Source organism: Dermochelys coriacea, chromosome 7 (genome assembly GCF_009764565.3).
Source record: "Dermochelys coriacea isolate rDerCor1 chromosome 7, rDerCor1.pri.v4, whole genome shotgun sequence".
Taxonomy (NCBI): domain Eukaryota; kingdom Metazoa; phylum Chordata; order Testudines; family Dermochelyidae; genus Dermochelys; species Dermochelys coriacea.
The window spans coordinates 11,587,844-11,610,257 of record NC_050074.1 but is presented as its reverse complement, the minus strand read 5'-3'; the positions used below and the strand labels follow the sequence as shown (position 1 = coordinate 11,610,257).

The following is a 22,414-nucleotide window of genomic DNA, read 5'->3' as shown; positions in this document are numbered from 1 at the left end:
GCCATGGCAAAGTGGAGTTCTTCTGCCCTCATCCTCATACTCTAAATATTCCCCTACCGCAGGGGTGACGGTTGTAGAAATGAGGCAGAAACACAGAGCTGGAACAGGCACACTTACACCCAGCAGACAATTCCGTTAGGCCTGGGGAATTCTCTGCTGGGCATTTACAGTCAGATTATGGCCCCTTTCAGACACCTGAGTGGTAAAATGGGGCAAGGTGATCACTGGAGAATCTGATTCAGTGGACCTGCTAGAGCCAGGATGTGAATTCTTAGCCCCCGTAACCCTTTGCTCAGACCACAGACCACGCTGCCTATCTGACCACATTGCCTATCTGCAAAGATCTCTCCCTTCTCCATCTGCACACGTTCACCTCATGGGCCCTATGATGACCTTCTATCAGCCATATCCATTACTGGCTAGCTGGGGACATATTTCAATCTTTCACTATTACAACAAAACCTGTACTTACTGAAAAAAAAAAGAATGAGGAGTACTTGTGGCACTTTAGAGATGCACAAATTTATTTGGGCATAAGCTTTCATGGGCTAAAATCCACTTCATCGGATGCATGCAATGGAAAATACAGTAGGAAGATAGATATACACAGAGAACATGAAAAAATGGGTGTTTGTACAACCCAGGAACCTATCCTTGCAACAAAGTCTGTTGCCAACTCTGTCTACAAATCTATTCAAGGGACACCATCATAGGACCTAATCACATCAATCACACCATCAGAGGCTCGTTCACCTGCACATCTACCAATGTGATATATGCCATCATGTGTCAGCAATGCCCCTCTGCCATGTACATTGGCCAAACCTGACAGCCTCTACGCAAAAGAATAAATGGACACAAATCAGATGTCAAGAATTATAACATTCAAAAACCAGTCGGAGAACACTTCACCCTCCCTGGTCACTCAATTTCAGAACTAAAAAAAACTTCAAAAACAGACTCCAATGAGAAACTGCAGAATTGGAATTAATTTACAAACTGGACACCATTAAATTAGGCTTGAATAAAGACTCGGAGCGGATGGGTCATTACACAAAGTAAAAACTATTTCCTCATGCTAATTTTTCCCTTACTGTTACTCTCACCTTCTTGTTAACTGTTGGAAATAGGCCATCCTGATTATCACGATAAAAGTTTTTTTTTCTCCTGCTGATAATAGCCCACCTTAATTGATTAGTCTCGTTATAGTTGGTATGGCAACACCCATTTTTTCATGTTCTCTGTGTGTGTGTGTGTATATATATATATATATATCTTCCTACTGTATTTTCCACTGCATGCATCCGATGAAGTGGACTTTAGCCCACAAAAGCTTATGCTCAAATAAATTTGTTAGTCTCTAAGGTGCCACAAGTACTCCTCGTTCTTTTTGCTGATACAGACTAACACGGTTACCACTCCGAAACCTTCCTTACTAGGCAAATCTCCAAAGAGAATACCCCAAAAGTACCCCCATGTGTATTCAGTGCAATTCTTTTCCACATTCATTGGAAACACTATCGTCATTAAATCAACTTTATTTTGTCGGTCTCATGTGGTTTCAAAATACAGATTTCACTATATTCAGTATTGTACCCTGTCTTCTTATCTTGCAACAGCTAGGTCATTTGCACTCATTTCAGTTAGGATACCATATGCCAAATTTGTAAAATCTTGTTAACATTGGTGGTGTTTGGCGGGGAGGAGGAGGGAAGTTTCCCCTTTCACCAGAGAATTACTCTTTAGAAGAGAAAAATAGAACTGACAATTACACTACTTCCTGCTGTGAATAAACTGTTAGTACATTCCCAGCCATCAGGCTTTACAGTCAAATGCAAATATCTTTAACCTTTCTCCCCATAGTAGATGAAGTTACAACGTAAGGCATAGTCAGATGGAATGTAAAAGTGGAACATTAAACATTGAAAAGTGATCATATTTTTATGCTGTGCTATTCTTAATATGTAATTTTGTGTGTGTTTGTACACACAGGCAAAACGATGGGCGATAGTTATGGGTAGACGTGAAAGGAGAGTTATTTTTATTTTTATTCATAATGACTATTAAACAAATAAACAGAGCATTTTGGGAGTCTGGTACATATGAGATTCTGTGCATTTATTTTCTCCATTGCTCTAGCCACAATGTCACCCAGGATCATGTCTCAGATGACAGCTAGGCAATTAAGAAAAAATGTGTCCAGGCTATGCCCCCTGCCAGACTGAATCATGACCCTTCGTTTGGCAGCCCCATGCATGAATCCCTCCCCTTGGGGAACTCCAGACAGTGGCTGACTTGCCAGTTGACATATGTACTTTTTTGTGCATGTGTCATGTTAGTGATATGTAGTGCTCATTGGAAACAGAGCTTATATCTCTGCAATAATGCATTATTTGAGATATTAACTGTTTAATGACTGAGGTCAAAGAAGAGATGCAATGGGCTGCATGATTGTTTGCTATATTCCAAACCAGAATCCCTGGCAATTTGATAGTTTTTTATTAAAATAAATTGTAAAATCTACTTAGGTATAAAGTACATCAAATTATCTAGTTTAAATATAAACAACTGAGGACATGGTAGCTGGAAGCACCTGGAGAGCTGAGATCTACAGATAATGTATTCAATTAAAGTAAAAGAAAAAAAAACTATCCTCTGCTGAAGAAAGGACTTTATACCTGCACACAAAAACAAAGATGAACATTTCCGGTACCACGGGTGTGCAAAGCAGATTGGGGAAGCTTCATGTTAAATATATAGAATAGGACAGCTATTTACTAGAATTAAACTTGTTTCATTTTTCCGTGATAGCAAATATTTTCTGTTGTTTAAATAAGACATGCAAGCTATAGGGGTGATGTATGGATCACAATTAAAAACCTAATGAACAATTTAATATAGAATCTATCTATGCATATTTCATTTCTCAAGACTCTGGCTACTGGGTAGCTAATCGACTGGGTAATAGCACTTATAATACACAATAGTGTACTTTATTGTTTAATGTTATACACATTCAAAAAGACAAACATGGGGTGTATGGACATGAAAACCCCTCCAGAGCAGGAATAAGGCTGTTAATTGTGCTCTTACTGTAAAGAATCCACATACAGCATTCAGATAATTATCGTTCTACATAAATCACACACTCCCAACCACTGAAATGCTGAGATCAGAATTTGGGTTCTTTAGCTCCAAAATCACACAAGTCTGCCACTCATGCCAAAGTAGATATCTCCTTAGCTGGCACTAGAAGTCATCCCTTATTTCTGTGGACCAGTACTTGAGGGTGACATCAGTTGCCCAGCCACCAAATGAAAGCCACCTCATCTCTATCACAGTAATCACAAACAGAAGACAGATTTCTAGAGACCCAATTTCTATTAGAATGTTCACGGTATTGCCACCTTGGACCTGTGCAACTGTCTGACAAACTTGGCAGCAACAAAAGGCACTGTTATGTTATTCCACCTCTCAAAATAACCAGTGTGTTTGCAGATGTCCTACATCACTTTAGAAAGTGACCGGCCCCAATCTAGTAACTATATTTCGGTTCCATGCATATGTTGGAATGTTTAACACTGAGTCAGTCTTCATGTTTCTTAGAAACAGAAAGCCTGAGTTTGCCAACATGGGAAGATACTGAATGCACCTTGTTTCCTATTCATATTCACACACACACACACACACACACACACAGATTTTGGCAGGGAGAACTGAACTACACCAGGCAGTAGCCTGTTTAACCAACAAACTTATCACACAAACACTACCCCTGAGAATTTGTAATCCAGCCATAGGACCACATTCTCAGATGGTATAAATCAGTCTAGTTCCTTGATACTTGATAGTGCTATGCCAGTTTATACCAGTTAAGGATCTGGCCCTTTATGTTTGTCTTTTCTAATGACCATCTCAGATCGTTTTGTCGAAACATCTTGTCTTACCTTTACATACTTTATTACCCTATGTGAAACTCTACCTGAAAGCTACATACTTAGTTATTGGAGGCATATTTCTCCCCCCGCTAAAAAGTAATTTCAGCAGAACATGACAAAAGGTCTGTCATTAACCACATAGTGTTTGAAAAAATGCACTTGTAAACTACTTCATACAAGAAAGGAACCATGACATTATTCTCAGTTTTATAATTGGTGATTACAGTGGTTAAAAGCCAGATATGATGCCTTTAATCTAATCCACCCCTATTATCACTTCATTTTTTTAATGAACTGTACTTAGTATTAGTTTTTACAGAAGATGCCGTAATTAGACAGGATGAACCTGTGAGAAAATGAAACCTCTCACTGGTGATTAGCATGGTGTTTACACTAGAATTGACAGTTTATTTGAGAATACATTATTACTCAAAGGTCCAACAGATGTTCATAGTATTTCTGTAGCACCCTTTTGTTTTAGCAGCATAGAGGCTGTTGCTATGGCTTTGTAGGGGTATGATCATAGTAGCCAGGGACAATATTCAGATAGTGAAAAATTTTCCAGACTCCTATTGTTGTTATTACTTGTATTAACATAGTGCATAGGAGCCCTATTCATGGACCATGACACTATTGTGCTAATACGATATATACACACACAACAGAAAGATAGCCCCTGCCCCAAAAAGGTTACACTCCAAAGCCAGAGGACTAAACTCACTAAGCAAAGCATAGATTCAAAGGACAAGCATGGGTGGTCTCATCAGCAAGGACTAGAGGCAACCCTTTGGGGAGAAGTCCAGCCTGCCTGCAATATCCAGGTAGTGGAAAGAAAGGGGAAGGTATGGTACTAGGTTTCAGTTTAGTTGCTGTTCCTGGATCTTCCTCATAGGCTCCATCTTTTGTATCAGCCTCTGCCTAGTTAGTGTCGTATACATTTTAAGCTGCTGGATGGTAAAAGGAAATTTGTTCTCTCTTCCCCTCCCCCCACCCCCCCGCAGACTCTTAGCTACTGGAAGAAGGGAGGGTCTCCAGTATTCTACCCCTCACTCAGCAACTTCTGGTTACTATGTGTGGGGTAGAAATGCTCTCATTTCCCTTATACCTCTCCCCGCCTCACCTTCACCCATAAATTACTCAGTGTCTATCTCGGTTTGCCATGCATATTAGCAACCTTTACATTCACCTCTCTCAGAATCAGATCATGATCAGGAATCTCAGCTACAATGCTAGCCAGCTGTTGATAAAAACCATCCTTCTCTTCTTCTCCCGATACTTTCGTTGATGCGTAACAGCGGATCACAGTTATGCATAGTTTATTGTAGGCAATAGTAAACCTTGCTATGACAATCTGTTCAGACATTGGTTTCCAGCTGTTAGCTGAAGTAACTGTTCTCTTGCCCACTGCTATAGCAACCCTAGCTCTATGCTTCACTTGTCCCCTTGAATATCCAGAATAAATGAAAGTAATTTCCAACTGTCAACTCTCCTGTACCGAACCAATGTGTCTCTTGTATGGCAGCCAGTGTTAGATCCCTTACTTAACTTGCCTCCTCCACTGCTAGCTCAGTCTGGTCTGGAGCAAGCAGGGATCTAACACTCCAGATTGCAATATGTGTAATATGGTTAGCTGTTCATCCAAAATCCATGACCATTTCCACTTGTTACTTTACAGATCTGAGTCGAAATCCATATAAATTAGTTTGTTTGATGTACTGGTTCTATAAAAAATGAGTTTCGGATATATGTGTTTATTAGGCCAATCCACCCTATCCAGGGCAGGACAGGAGCGGGATTAAAAAAATAGCCCTCCCACTCCCAAACAACATGAACACCATGGCCAGCAGCCGCCGATCTGCAACCATCCAGCTCTGAAGGCTGCACCGCCACCAGCAGCAGTGCAGAAGTAAGGGTGGCAATACCATACCTTGCCACCCTTACTTCTGTGCTGCTGCTGGCAGCGATGCTGCCTTTGGAGCTGGGCGCCTGGCCAGCAGCCACTGCTCTCCGGCCGCTGAATGACAAGGCTCACAAGTAAAAAGCAGGCTCAAGTATCACAATGAAATGTAAATACAATATTTATATTCTAATCAATTATTTTAAAATTATATGGTTAAAAAAAAGAGAAAGGAAGCAATTTTTCAGTAATAGTGTGCTATGACACTTCTGTATTTTTATGTCTGATTTTGTAAGCAAGTAGTTTTTAAGTGACGTGAAACTTAGGGTACTCAAGACTCCTGAAAGGGGTCCAGTAGTCTGGAACCACTGTCTTAGACTGACTTGCCTGAAGAAGTTAGGAGGAGAGTAGAATGCAAAATCAGGATACAGGATTGGCAACTATCAAAAAGATTATGATGGTGGGGACACTGAAGGAGACAAATTGATGATGGGATGCCAAGGAAAATAATGCAAGGACAGCCCAGGTCAGTTCAGTCTAGAGATGATCGTCTACTAAATGGAAGGACATCACATACAGGAACAGACTAGGCTTGGCTTCCTGTAGAAACAAGCCATGGACAAAAATGAATGGTGATGCTGAACTATTCCCCATGTGTGCAAAGATGCTTCAGGATGAAAGAGAGTATGTCTCATGCAGCTGCTCGTAGCTTTCCCAAGATATAGCACTAGCATGATCTTGATAGTTACACTGGCACTTTACAGCACTGCAACTTTCTCGCTCAGCGGTGTGAAAAAGCACACACACACCCCACCCCAAGCGCTGCAAGTTTCAGCGCTGTAAAGTGCCAGTGTAGACAGTGCACCAAAGCTATTCCCCTCGTGGAGGTGGGTTTTTTAGAGCTCTCTCCCAGCGCTATGACACAACTACACACAGAGCTTTAACAATGCTAGTGGAGACATGCCCAAAGCTGAGAGCAACAGCGCAGGCACTAGGGGTGTCTGCAAATTCAGGGAGACCACATTGCATCATTTTACTCTTGCCTTGCATTTAGAAAGTTCTCTCTGCAACCATAAGGGCTAAAAACTTTTTTTTTAATGAATGTTCAGATTCTTGAGGCATTGGTGATGTGGGTCTGCTCACTTGCCAGGACAAATTTCCCACTCACAAGGAATGACTAGTTTTTCTGAGCCCTGATAGTATTCATAGACTTTTAATGCAAGTGGTTGTTTAATTTATCATATCTTAGAGTTCTGACATCGCTAATAAAATTAATAAATAGGCACCTCATGGCAAGCAGGCTGAAATTACTTTTTTCTAATTAGTCTTCAGACAATGTTATATTATGCAGCTAAGGGAAAAGGAGTTCTGCCTCAAATTTTAAAGTGGTGAATCTCAGTTTAATTCTGCTAATGGCAGTTAACACAGATGGCTAAAAAGAGTAATTATCTTTTTTAGTTTTCTGCCACCTGTCACAAGTGAACTGTTTTCTTTCATTGCACAAAATTACTCTTAATCACACAAAACAGATACTTAAATCCTAGTCACATACTGAAACTCGAGAGCAGGATTTACACCCTACGTTATGGGACCTAAGAAACTATCACCATTAAGGGTTAAGGGTAATATGCCTGCTATGTGCAGTGAGGGTTAAAAATACATATCTTTTATCTACCAGATCTGAGCAACACTTGTACGCTGAGCTGAGCAAATCCTGTAGCCTAATCCGAATAATTACGAGAGTAATAAGGAGGTTATCCCCCTAGTGCCCAGTGCTGTATCCTTCCACTAATATACTCTGCAAGAAGTCTGAATTTTGAAAAGGGACACTGTCAAATACCATTGTGTCAAAATGACCTGCCTAACAGCTCCATTTTGACATAATGGTATCTATCTCTGAATGAATCCAATGGGAGCTTTCTGCATGGCATGTATCCCAGGACAGGTTTTGACATAACTGTCATCAGTTCCATTTTGGTTGGGACCATATCAGGTTCTTTAAACTTTTGCTGGGTGTTCACAATCCTCACCAGTGTCTTACAGAGACTGGTAGCTGGTGTTTGTATTAATTTTTTATAAAAGCAATTCTTGCCTCCCACCACTAAGAGATGTATGTTTGCCGGGCAGAAAACCAGCTGGTAATTCTTCTCCTCCCCTCTATGTCTGAATTTACAGTGGGGAAGTTCAGATTTAGAAAGTGAACAGAGAAGTCATTAGCTCAGTTCTGCCCTGATAGCAAGACTAAAAATTAGCCTTAACTCCAGAGTCATTTAAAATATTTTTGGATCTCTATTACATGAGTCTAGAACTCTTGGAAAAGTTGCTTGCATTAAGGGAAGGCAGGCAAAAGCACCATGCAAATTATGTCAGCAGTTTTGATGCCAATGATTCTTATCCCAACCCTGTCTCACCCAAATTCCCTAGACAAAGCTTCCATAGCACTTCAGATCAGAGAGGAACATTAAAGGGATAGTTGTAAAAATAACTACATCAGTTAGCAATAGTTCCTAATCCTAGTTGGAAACCATATTACACTAAGGGTGAAAAGTTGTAGTATGTAGGGCAGGAAAGATGAAAATATACCAGTGGTATAAGACCGCTATGGTGTGCATTACATCAAGAGGTTTGTTCGTTTCCTTTTGAAATGTAGATTGCTTTACAGAAATTGCCCCTTGATCCTGAAATTAGGCAAGCCCTGACTATTCTAATTTAACTATTACATCTTCATTTCTTCACGTGTTTGAGTTTTGGGGCTTAAAGGAGAGTCTTTTGGAAGTGCACTCTAAGACAATAGCATGAAGAAACTTGCACATCCTCACCAAAATATTGAAGAAAAAGAGCCAAAATAGGACACGATCACTGACTTCCAGATAAACTTCACAGACATGCATCCTTTTGGAAACTCAGTATCTATGTGATTAATCTTGTATACAAAAACTTAGAGCAGGGTTCCAAGTTAGTGGGAATTTCCATTTTGTAAATTCCTATTATTGGTCTCACCACATGTTTGAAGATAGCCTCAGCTCTATAAAATGTCTATAAGTAGGCGTGAGAAAGTAAAGAAAAGGCCCTGATTACATCTGCATCCACATATGCTTTTTCCCACAAAGAGGAAAGTTAAATTAATAATTGTATTCACCTTCAATATTAAGTAAATAAAGTATTTCTGGATAAACAATGGTATTAAAGCTAAATGTCCACTTTCTATAGTTCATTTTTAATAGCTTTTTACATGCTTGCTCTGTTTTAGAACAGTTGTACTGATAAGTCCTTTTGACAGAAAATAGCCTGGTACACCAAACATTTTGATGTCTGAAAATCTATGAAACTGAGTTAATTTCATATTAAAGCTGAGATTTTTTCATTGGAGCATGTTAATGTAGTCTTATTACTTGGCTACAGATTTCAAATGTACTTGCGAGAATAATAATATGAACAGATATAATATAGGCATGTTCTTCTAATTGTTTTTCCAGCGAACAATAGGATTTTTCAATTGGTTATGTATATTGGCCAATCACCACACTCTGCTTAGTGTTCTATTATTGGTGTTATACAGTGATAAGAAATGAAAGTGTCAGAAAGGGGGAAGATTAAACAGAATCAATACATCAGTGTGTGATAAGTAGCAAGCTTTTATAGTTTGACTAAATAAGGTCATAGATTTTGTTTGAGTGACTCAGTTTTAAAAAAAAAAATAGGAAGAATTGTTTCCCCCTCTTCTCCAATGGATATGTATTTTTGCTAATGCCATTAGCAGTGCACAAATTGGCTCATGATTAATATAGACCCTGATCTTTATAGCTTACTCAAGCAAAATTTCAATTGACTTTAATTAGTTTTCCCTGAGCAAGGGAAATAACTTGTTCCGGTACTGTAACTTGAGTACTGTTACTTTTTGATTCTATTATACATTCAAAGTTCTGTGTTAGCATTGTTTCCTCTAAACAATTCTCAGGGTACGTTTTAGCAATATGTTGCTTCCCAATGGCCAGCTCTAGTAATCAACAGACTATCTGATCAGGCCAGTAGCACAATGGGAATTTACCACCAAGACCTCACTCGTTGTGCTTTCCTGAAGGAGGAATGCTATAGGCAAGCACTATAATGGATCATAAGTTTCCTATGCATTTTTTTAACCTTTGTACAAGTGTGTACAATGCAGGCCCCATCCTGCAAGGTTCTGAGCACCTTTGGCAAAGCTATAGGCATCCTCTGCTGTGTCTGAAGTCAATGGGAGTGGAGATCATTCAGTACTTGTAGTATTGAACCCAGTATGTGATTTTATTTGCCACTGTACAAGTATCAGATCTGAGATGGGATAGCATGTAGGTAGGACGGCTGTCTATTAAATTATGCAGAGGAACAAGTGGAGGACAAATACAACTGACTTAAAAACACAACAGATTAGCAGCTTGTTAAAGGAATCCACCCAGTATAGAACAGTAGTATCAATTCAGTAATTCCCCTGGAAAAGGAGAAAAAGCATCATAGCTTTATTTTATGGTAAATAAAATGCATGTGCTTGTGTGTAGATACATATTGCATGTGGGCATATTATATATTTTCTGACATATTTAATGTACATGTCATACTCTGAATAAAATACACATACACAATGTGTATTAGAGAGAGAGAGAGAGAGAGAGAGAGAGATTTTCAGAAAGTGCGCAGTGTTGGCCTAACTGACCTCACTGAAATCAGTGGTAAAAAGGCTGACTGAATTCAGTGAGAGCAGAATCTGGCTAATACTGAGCACTTTTGAAAATTCTCATAATCTATCAGTTCAGGTGAGCAGCTAAATATGCATGCATTTGCAGAAAGTTATATTATCCACAAAGAAGAGTATATATATAAAATGTACAGTACACAAAGTAAAACATTGTACAGTAAGAGGTAAATCGGAGAACTGATCCTTTACAGCGCTAAATATACTGGCTCTCAGGGAAGCTGAAAATGCAAATGATGGAATCACCAAGCCCCTCCCCCTCTCTAAGATTAATCAGAAATTACTGTGCTGGATCTTTCTTCTTGAGTAGACATCCCCAAATCTACAGACTATGAGCCATCACTGTGTATTGTGTCAGGTACATTTTCAAGGCACAGGACATATTTTTAACACTGAAACTTGGCTTGCAACAGAGTCTTATAATTCAGAACCTTCCATGTTTCTTACTAGTTCAAAAGCTATTGCGTAATAAGAAAGAAATGGAAAATGAAGTACAGAGATTATGTAAAGTAGCAGAAATATCTGAAACTTGTAAGTACTCCTGAAAATTATGCATGCTGAGGGGTTTGGAAGGATGCACAAATTGGAGAAGAAAAGGTGTACCAGGCAATATAAGAAAAACAGTTCATGAATATATCTATTACAATACCTTATTAGGAGCCTGACTTTTGGAAAAAGTACTTAGCATTAGAAACCTTTCAAGATGCATATTATGCAACTGCTTCCATAAGAATAACTGATGGACTAAACAGGTGGAAATATCAGAGAAGTAAGATTGAGCTAAGCATTCCATTTCCCAAATTCAACATAGTGCACAGGGTGATGTCTGTTTCAGCTTATAGATGCATTTCTGCTTAGAAATTGACAACACGATAGATTTTCAGAAATACTCAGCCCCCCAGCAGTCCCATACAGATATTTTTTCAGGAGAGTAAATGGGGGTGCACAGCTTTTAGAAAGTCTGAGACTCTGGTCTTTATTTAACGAAGCGGTTGTGCACATTTCACGATATAAATGAAATGGTGCTACTGAAAATTGACACTTTACATACTCTGACTGCTTAAAATGTTCCTGTTGTAAACTTAAAAATGGTACAGTGCAGTATGTCCCAAACCTAGGACACCTCTGGAGAGGGGATGGGCATTGAGTGTCTCTATGTCAGACAGGGAAGGAAGGAATATTCCCCCAAGGCCATACACCTCAACAGTAACCTAACATAGCCCAAGTGCAGCCCCTGCAGAACTGGATAAGCACAGAAGCTTTAGAGAGGTGGGGTCCACAGAACATGGGGAATTGACCCTCATACTCAACTCCCATGTGCATCTGAACTGGTTCTGCTGGCCAGGGTTTTCTTGCGCATAGAGGGAAATTGATTTCATATGTGAATACTAGCATGTCTCGGATTACATCCTGATGAATATTTAAATGGGTTGGATCTGGAAAATCTGAAGTGTCTTCCACACCTACTGATCTTATTAGGATTGAGGGCATTCCACCCGTCACATTAGTTTAATAAGATTCTGTATAATTATACGGTTGTAAACAAAACAAATATATAATAAAACATTGCTGCAAATCCTTACAGTTCCCTATGAGTACATTTGATGGTTTATATAATTAAATCTAGCCAGATCTGACAACAATTAGAAACACTGAGTTTGATTACATTCAATATAAACCTCAGCAGAGCAAAGCGATATGTAATAATCATTTTAAAAAATCCAGTATTGCTAAAGATGGCATTTAGAAAATAATAAATATCAAAATATTTATTAATGAAAACATATTTGACCTAATAAAAACAGTATTTTTGAATGTAACCTCTCTTTATTGCTAATTTTCCACCACAATGTGTTTTCCCTTTTATTTATTTCCTTAGTGAACACTGATGGTATCATGCCACCATGACCAAAGTGACAGCCTTTTGTCTCTGTTGGATTAATCAGTGTGTTCTTTGATCCATAACATATGCTCCCCGTAGAAATTTAAAGTCAACATATTGAACATTTGTGGTCTGGCGGTTCAGTCTCTGATGTTGACCTAGCTGATGGACAGTTTATGTATTTGAATATTTTTTATTAAACCTCTCATTCACACACAATAGGTCATATTCATAGTGTACAATGTGTGTGCAGGGTTATATATTGGGATTAACATCTGAAAATATCTATGTACTTTATCTGGATAGGAAGACCCAGAGAGGCCATCCATTGTTGTTAGAACACAGGGGTTTTGAAAGACCTCTGTGTTTATCTATGTGTGTGTATGGTTTCTTACAAACACAGTGTCTCAGCCACAGGCTTTCTGCAGCATTGGCAAGCAAAGCTTGTCCTCACGGAAGAGAATAGAGGCAAACCTAGTGATCCTAGGGGTCTGCCAAAGGCAATGAAAGATGTCTCTTGCCTCTAACTGCTCCGTCTGACTCACTGCAGCCTCTGGACAGCATGAGTAATGACCCTAGGAACACCACCAATGGGGGTTCCAAACCATTTCAGGGGCAGAGCGTAAGTTACTACAGATTCTCTGCTACAACTTATGCTTTGGTGGCCCGTGGGTTTAGGGGGGAGAAGCGAGAGACCTGCTGTACAGCCCCTGGAGAGGGGGTCCACGGGAAGAAGAAATGTCAGATAGAAGAAAGTAACACTCCTTCCTTCTCTCCTCCTGCCCCCAACACCATCAGGGATGCAGGTGCACCTGCTCCCTTCCCCATTTGGGCATGGAGGCGAACATGGGTTAAACTTGCACTTTTCATTGTGGAAAATATTTAATGGATTGAAAATTTGATTTCCTAACGCAGCACGTTGAAAACGGCAGAAAAGCTATGGCAGCGGAAGCTGGATAGAGAGAGAACACTTGGGGAATGAGAGCTGGAAGCCCATTTTTCTTTTTAAGTGTGTCATTAAGGTCATTAATGATATTCAAACAATTTAATTATTGTTGCAATGAGCAGTATTACGTACATGGCCATGATTTATAGCTCAGCTGTCCCTTTGCTGAACATACTGCCGTAAAGCACAATGTAATATACTGTGTATAGAGAGATATGAATTGCAAGTGTAAAATGAAATTAACAGTCCTTAGCCACTCGGGGTGAGATCTGACTGCTGTTGAAGTCAGTGTTAAATTCCCATTGACTTAGTAGTGCAGGATAAAGCCCTAATTCCACGCTTAGTTGCACACATGCAAGTCACAGTAAGTGAAAGATGTGCATGGAAAATTGGACCCAAACAGAATACCGGCATTGTAGATGGACACAGTCATTTTTTAAACATGCTGCCTTTTCCTTTTAAAAACTGTAAGCAGTAATGAGCCAAATGTCAGCTGCTCCCCTAGACTTTAGGCAAGAGGCAAGTCTACTGGGTGCAAAAGAAAACCAGCAGATTGAAATGTAAGAGAAAAGCTGTATTATCAATCCTTAAAGATTATTTTTCTTGTGGGACTTAGATTTTTGCAGAAGTGGTCCTTGATTGCAACCTACCAGGTAAAATGAACTCATCCAGGCCTGCTTATGACAGGGTTTTATTAAATTGCATATTCATTTGTGTGTGTGAAATTAAAAGTGGGACTGTTTTACAGAACATTACCTGCATCTTTCTTTTATTTAACAATGCAGAGCTCAATGTGATTAACAACGTGGCTGCTTATAGCAAAAAGAAAAATAATTGTTTTTTCAATATACAAGCTCCCTTAATAATTCAGAAATCAATATGCATCCTCAGAGAATTTTCCCCAGCAGTGGATTATACAATTCAGGGTGGCCTGCCTTCATTTCCCTATGAATGTGAAGCTGTTGAGACCTTGGTTAGCCAGGAATTTAAAATAAAAATGTTTAACTATAAACAGTAGGATTGAAATCATAGCTTCCAGTGCCCTAATATGAATATTAATAAGAAGCCAGGCCATGAAGTTCCTTGCTGAGTTTGACAGTTTAAAGGATCAGTTAGTTAATTAGAAGATAACATGGCACATTGCATCCCTTGGCTCTGTCCTGCCTTCTGTCTCCTCTTTTCATTTTCTTTTTTGACATGTTAGATTACATCATTACTTGTAGTTTCACTTGTTAGCCACACCATGAAATGAGAATATTTTAAGCTTTAATTATCCGTGATTTCTTCCCTTTTCTGCTAAGACCTGACTTAACACAAAATTCAAAAGGAAGCATAGAAGAATTTGAGATTCAAAGGCCCATGAATATCATCAGCTTGATAGTTTGTAACATATCAAACTCTGCATTTGAACAGTAAAAAAAAATGTTTTTAAACAGCACAGAAAACTGGGTTGATCATCATAACAGCAACTGAGTTTAAATATAAAGTTGAACCTTCCTCTCTTTTATGCAATCATTACAGATTTTTCCATGGATCTTTCAAAGAGCTCTTCCTCACTGCCCATTAAATGAGCCTGCCTCTTTACATGTTCAGATACAATATGGTACATTTATTGTCTAGTACTATGCTCAGAAAATATCCAGGTTATTCAATTTCATTTTGGCAGAGTTGAACAAAAAAAACATTTGAATACACAATGTTCTATCATAGAGTGACAATCTCAGTTCAAGGGTAGTGCAGGGGAAACTGTATGAATTAATGGACAATGGATATTAAAATCTCCTCAAAACACTATCATATTTCTTAAAAACTTGTGCTGCAACATCTGATTCCCAAAAGTTAGACAATCTGCAACTTATAAATGTTTTAACAAACAGATAAAATTAAAAGTATAGAAGTTATAACCAGATTGTAACAGCCTTTTATTCTGAAAGGCCCAATCAGCCCCTCACAGTTTTCCATTGACGTTAACTGAACTTGGATTTGGACTAATACCTTGGATCTAAAACCATATTTTGCAATTATCAAACTATTCATTCCTATATGTCTCACAAATGGATCGTAGCTATCTATCTTATGTTTTTCATAGTATCTATGATCAGAATAGTACCTATGCATTCAGAGAAGACAACACAAGTTACTAATCTCATACTGGTCTTGAAAACAGCCTCTTTCCAAAAATGGGGATCTTGTAACAAAATCACGAGTAAAGAGATCGGCTGTAAGGTGTCTAGAAAAGTCTCTGGCTGTAGAATAGTACTGCAAATGACAAGACCAAGGATTAGGGGATAGGAAAGATAACAGAACTATTCATTCATAAGCAATTTTTAGTGCTCACCAGCATAGCGTCCGATTGCCTATGTACTTTCATATTTCTCCTATCAATAGTTATGCAATATTTTTGTATTCAGTTCAAATCTTGCCAATCAATACTGGCTATCAAAATATGTTTGTGGAAGGGTTGGGAAATTGCCTAGAAAATGTACCTACATAATAAACCTACCTAGTAAGCTAACACAATAGGCTGGTGAGGTAATTTATTCTTTTTCTTTCAGGTAAATATATTAACTGACATTGATTCTCCGTGCTTCACAAACACACCACACTGCTAATAACAAATGGACAATGGAGAAATAGTTACTGCAGAAGTACAAGACTAAGCTGGATAATGTCAACAGTAAAGAGAATAATGTTATATCAGCTCAGAAACCTGGAATTCTGTTTTCAAAGTGATCAAGTTAGGAAGGAAGAGTGTACCTCCTATGGTAACAAGAATTATTGCATTAGATTATCATCTATTTCATCATTATCACCACATGAATATTGATTTCATAATGAACCATGAAAGGGTGTGGTACAATTGCAGTTTTATATACTGATACGATTATACCATAAATACAATAGAGGGAGACCAAATGCAACATTTGTATTGATGTTGCTATATTTTATACAAATGATGGAAAATTGTGATCGCAAAGGAAAGATTAATAAAAAGTTAGCTGTCCTCTTTCTTAGAGAGAACGGATGGTCTTGTGGTTGAGGTACTGGCATAGACCTTAAAAGTTCTAGGTTCAATTCCCAACTCTGCCACAGACTTTGGAACAGTCACTTAATCCCTCTGTGCCTCAGTTACCCATCTGTAAAACAGGCATAATGTTTCCTTTCTCCCAGTATGTCTGTCTTGTCTATGTAGATTATAAACTTTCTGAAGCAGAGATTGTCTCTTATTGTGTGTTTGTACAGCACCTAGCACAAAATTGTGCCATGTTTGTTGGGGTGTCAGTGCACTACTTTAATACAACAGAGTATGTTAAAGGGAAATACAAATTCCCAAATTGCAAAGACAGTACCTTGCTCTTACAGTTTCTGTTGCACTAAGAGGCCTTGCTCCGCTCTCATTAAATCCCACTCCATCTTCTGAATCTTCTTCTCGGGATTTCTGGAAGAGAATTAGAAAGCAGATTAATCACTGCTCAATAAGGTCTAGAAATGAATATAAAAATATATGTATAGTAACAATGTTTATTTCCTATTGGCCACTATTTCCCATTAATTCTTTACTTGCATCGAATCTCCACACTCACACATAGCTTCACCTGCTGTTGAAAAGTGCTACTAATAGAAAGCCTAATGAACACTAGGCAGTTTATTTTGCCCTGTATTTAAGTAGATTGGGAGGAAGTTGACAGTTAATGGACCTTTCCATATAGAAATGGCTCAAAAATCTTTACATAAATATAATAGCTAAAACACACAGCCATTTAAAGAGGTTAGTCAGTTGTCATATAGTATCAACTGGCTGTGGCTTTTTATTATTAAGCACTCTTGTGCTGACCCTAAGGGGAGTTCCCCTTAAAGACATTAGGGTCAAAGAGTAGAAGCATTTGGACACAGTTAAATGGATTTTGCACCTTTGCATCTTCCTGACATTACTGTTTTGCTTCACAAATTGGCTAATATCAGATATAACCTATTGGGTTCCATTCTAAATCATTTCAGTTTTCTTTATCCCTTGGCTACGGTCATATGATCATGATCTAAAGCTATCATAGGTTATGATCTACGATTTTACTTGCTTATCTATATTAGGGTGAACTTTATTAGCTTTTAGGCACATGTCTATCAGTTTTAAAGATTAAGTATTATGTCAATAATTCTTACGCAGGGTGGAAGTACACTGAATCATTTTGTTTGCCCTCAGATGGTTAAAAGAATATTATTGCCTTTCCTGAAAACATTTTTATTTTAAAATGAACCATCATTCATAACAGTCTTTGCTTACCACCACCAGCAGCTCTCCAAAGTGATATTTCATAGAAAAAGCACAATGGGATTAGATGGTCTGTAAGTAATTTCAGACTTGATAACACATGAACCTTATAGGTACAAGTGAATTATTAAAGTTTGACTTTGCAGTGCTGCTCTTTCATAATTTGCTTTCCTTTGCTTAGCCGTTTTTAAAATGTCTTCAATTTTCTTTTTAAAATTATTATTACTCTGTGAGAATAAGACGCAGAGCCTGATTACCATTCACTTCCTCCACCAAACCCCCAGATTGATATTTTGTGTACATTCAGACGTTTCTTTCATTTTAAAGAGACGAGAGCGAGGTAATATCTTTTATTGGACCATCTTCTATTGGTGAGAGAGACAAGCACCAACAGAAGTTGGTCCAATAAAGATATTACCTCACTCACCTCACCTCTGTAATATCTTGGGTCCAACACACCTGCAACACACTTTCATTTTAAAGCAGTTATATCACCAGCAGAAATTATGGGCTCAGTTTTGACTCTATGCTGTTCTAGTGGCAAAAAAGGAAATTAAAGCTGACTTTCACAGGTAGCTGAGGTTTCCCACAGTGTGGGACAGCCAGTGTAGAGCTGGTGTAGATGGGGTTCAATGCTGGACTTGGCCTGGAAGAAGATTGGGCTGATGCCGCTAGCACTTGAGCTAAAGATAAATCTTTTTAAAGCTTTATTTGTCTTCAGATCCGTGATGCCCACAGAACAACAGCTGAGCAGGTGGCAAATTCATACTTCAATTGTATTATACAAAGTGTGTTCCTTTTACTCTAAGCTCATCTTCCCCTTCCTTGATAGCCACCTCCCAAATATACTTGTCTGTTTTCATCCACTTTTCACATCTTGTCATAAATCTAGATTATAAAGTCTCTGGTACAGGGATCATCTTTTTAGGTGTCTGTACTTCACCAAGTACAATAGGTCCCCAACCCTTCATTGGGATCTCTACGTGCCACTCTAAATTTCAATTAAAAAAGGTACATCTTTAGTAGGAGTAGGCCTTTCATGCTCTATGAGACAACCATTAGTATTCTAGTTCTCTTCGCTATAAGGCAGTGATGACATATTATCTAGCAATTTACATTACTGTGTCATCATTGTTTCTGCTCATGACAGAAATGACTGAGCTATTGCAACACAATTCTCTTTGCTTTTCAGCCTTAGAAACAATCAAGCTGCTTCTCAGGGTTACTTTTTAATACAATAATCTGTTCATATACTATTGCAGTCCTATTTCAGCAATGGGAGTTAAATGTGACTATCTAAGGGATTTTAGACTCCTTCGCATCGCTCTGAGGGCAGGATTGTTCCTTTGATGGTTTAAATAATAAGAAGACACATCATTGCACTTATTTTAAAAGGAAGCACTGGGACTTTTTCAGAGGAGCGAGGTGAGGAAAATCAGGACTCAACAGCTCCAACATTATCTTACAGGAGTAAGGCCAGCAGCATTCTATATTTGCTTTCAAAGTCCTTATCTTTTGGTATGAAGTTTACGTATTTTGGCTCCAATCATCATGGGCAGGTGGCTATACCCAGATGCAAGAAATTACAGGATTAAGGTCTTTCTGTGTTTGTATTCAGAATATATATATTTGTTTTAATTGTAGCACTTACACAATGGCATGGGAAAGATACTGGCTTGCTTTCAAATTCTCAAAAGCCAACAAAAGACTTTTAAAAGGGACTTTTTTTTAAATAAGATCCACCATACTTAAATGTATTATTAAGAACCAATCACTTAGGGTACTTATCAGAGGTTCAGAGTGTTGAAAATTCACTTTTAAATAGACCCATTGAACATGAATTCTCTGATTGAATTCACTCTCAACACACAGGCACTACCGCACTGATGGAGCTGACCCATTGACTACACTTTGAAGCATACTGGCTACATTTTTAAAATTTCAGATTTTTTTAAGTGCTATTGTTTGGGAAAAAAACAATTTTCTTTCTCATTCCTTGTAGTCATCCTTACTCCTTTCAAATTGCACATGAATAGAAGATTTATTAAAAGGTAGCAGCTGTTCTCTTCCCTTGTCTTTGTTTCATTTGAGTCTTGAAAATTTTTAAAATTAAGGAAACTAATTAGATTGTTAAAAGAAAAGGAGTACTTGTGGCACCTTAGAGACATCGGATGCATCCGATGAAGTGAGCTGTAGCTCACGAAAGCTTATGCTCTAATAAATTTGTTAGTCTCTAAGGTGCCACAAGTACTCCTTTTCTTTACGAATACAGACTAACACGGCTGCTACTCTGAATCCTGTAATTAGATTGTTGATATATTAGGCAAAAATGGTTCCATCACATCCTACTTAAGTGGGAATTACTTGTTTAAACAGAATCTGATAAGTATATATACAGTAATATAGATCTTAAATGGCTCTTACTCACACAAAAATGCATTAAAATTACAGTGGCACAGTTGCAAAGTCAAGCACTCAGAAGTTAGGAATGCTGGAATTAAGGCTCTGTAGGGGAGCATCATATTGATACCCACACGGCCATCAGCAGGGTTAAAACCTTTAGATACACTGCATAGACTCTTCCATGTGAGTTAGCGGAGTAACTGACAGCAGTAGTAGGTTGTCATCCTATGTGGACCAGCACTAGTGGAAGATGGGACACTTTGCTAGCTATTTGCTGATATCAGAGGAAGGGTCAGACTCAGGAAGCTAGAGTTCCATTCCGGGCTCTGGAGGAGTGTCTGCTCTAGTGGACACAGCCCCTTCGCCTCCAACCCGTCTCTGATCCAGTCCCATATCTTCCCCACATCCCATTCTTGTCCCAGGCCCATACTCCTCACCTAGCCAGTCCTAGTCTCTGCTGCCTAGGCTTTCCATCCCCAGCCCAGTCTCCTTGCCCAGCCATTCCCAGTTCCCTCTACACTCACCCACAGCTTCTCATCCAATCTCAGTCTCCTCACTCACACAGCCGCTGGCTTTTGGTCTCTGCACCCCCATTTCCCTCTCTGGCTTCCCATTGCAGTCTCTCTGTCAGCCGGCACTAGTCTCCTCTCCCAGCTCTCAGTCGTCTTCTCCAGCCAGTCCCCCCACTCCAACTCCCAGTCTTCCCCCCACTTCCAAGCTTCTTGTTCCAATCTACTGCTTCCCCCACCACAAATCTTGTTCTTGCCCCTCTGCATTCAGTTCAGGAAGTTCCTCTTCCATGCTGCCTCAGCTCAGCAGCGGGGGTCACTGACAGGAGAGAATGTCTCCCTGCTTGCATTTGCAGTGCCTGGACTTAGACTCAGCACTACCTGGAGCAGCTGGGAACTGCGATTGCAGGGAAAATCCTGCTCAGTCCCCTAGCCCCAGCTGGAGCCTAGTTTGCGTTGACAGAATCTCCAGGGAATTAAGCTGCAAAAATCTAGCGAGTCTCTATTGAGCATCTGCACACTGCAGGTTTTCAAAGGCTTATAATAAAACTTTGCTGAATTTGGACAGATTTTCACTGGGACAGCAAAACACATTTCAAGTCCCTGTTTGAAAGAATGGGGGTGCTAGAGCTTCTCAAAGAACAGGGTGCTAAAGTGTTTTTTTTAATCAAAACAATGCACAAAATTTATTTGTCCCTAGACTCATTCTCAGAAATAACTGAACTATTTTAGTTATAATTTTCCTAAAGATTCAGCCTGAGGCAGACACCAGGCATGGAGTATTTCAGCTCAAACAGTTAAAGTTTAGCAAAGTTATAAGCAACTGAAAACAGGGTCTTATAGTCAGAAGTGTCGGGAATGTTTCACAATAGGCTGCACTACCAGCCCCGCCTAGAACAACAGCGGAGTAATATGAAGTAGGTTCAGATAATGGAAAATATCTGCATTTAGATCTACATTTTGCTTGAATATCAGGCTTAGTTACCAGAGCTCACAGCCCTGCCAACTTTACCTATTAAACTATACTGTTTGCTACTGAGCGGCATGATTAATGTCTGTTAGCCAAGGACCTGGGAGGCCTGTTTTACCTGAGAGCTCTGCTAGTCAATTGAAAAGCACAATGCCGTGCTGAAGTTACTCTCCTGGCCTACTTTCTGAACTATTTTTTTTCCAGTGCTCTTGTATTCTAATGCAGACTGGTCGTCAGGGCATTTGTTGCCTCTGATTGATATCAGCATAGTCCATTGTACCAGTATGGAAAAATAGTAGGATGATACTTTGCTATGGGAATTGCAGCTGGAACATATCATGCAATAAACTAACTTTTGGTTCCTTCATCTTTTTTTTCCCCCCTCTTCTTCTTCCATTTCTGATCAATCGCAATTGCTGAAAATTTTCTCAAGGTAACAATTGAAATGTAACTTTTAAAGAGCAACTGGTCGTTTAAGGAGACGCTGTTAACCTTGTCAGGAGCCAGCATTTACATTCCATAAAGGAAGATACATTTTATGCAATATCTCTGGAATATGCAATATTAAATTGATCCTTACCTTAAAATAATTTGAATATATGTATTCAAAGCCAAATACTATACTTGTTCCAGTACATTTACTCCTTGTTCTTTTAAGTCATTCAGGTTTATTATCGCTAGCATTTTCAGAAGGACATCAAATCCATATCTTTATACAAGATCACATATTTAAGTACCAGGTATTTTAGGGCCAGATCTGGGAGTCTCTCACTTAATCATTTCCCTGCCATTGCAGAAGCCTTGAGCACTAGGGCACCTCAGTCCCTCCTATTTTCTGCCTGTGGCACATAATAATCTAGTCTTTTGTGG

At 38.9% G+C, this 22,414-nt stretch overlaps 1 protein-coding gene and 1 long non-coding RNA gene across 2 annotated transcripts in view; one reads left to right on the top strand and one right to left on the bottom strand.

Moving 5' to 3' along the window:
• PDZRN3 (PDZ domain containing ring finger 3) overlaps positions 1-22,414 on the top strand; it is a 203,411-nt gene that overhangs the window by 129,714 nt on the left and 51,283 nt on the right. The window lies entirely within an intron of this gene.
• The window catches only part of LOC122461025, a 144,159-nt gene continuing 135,900 nt past the window's right edge, over positions 14,156-22,414 (bottom strand). The window contains exons 3-4 of the long non-coding RNA XR_006282705.1: positions 16,743-16,831; positions 14,156-15,651 (exon numbers count right to left, since the gene is read on the bottom strand). This is a non-coding gene — a long non-coding RNA (uncharacterized LOC122461025). The remainder of the gene's footprint in view (positions 15,652-16,742; positions 16,832-22,414) is intronic.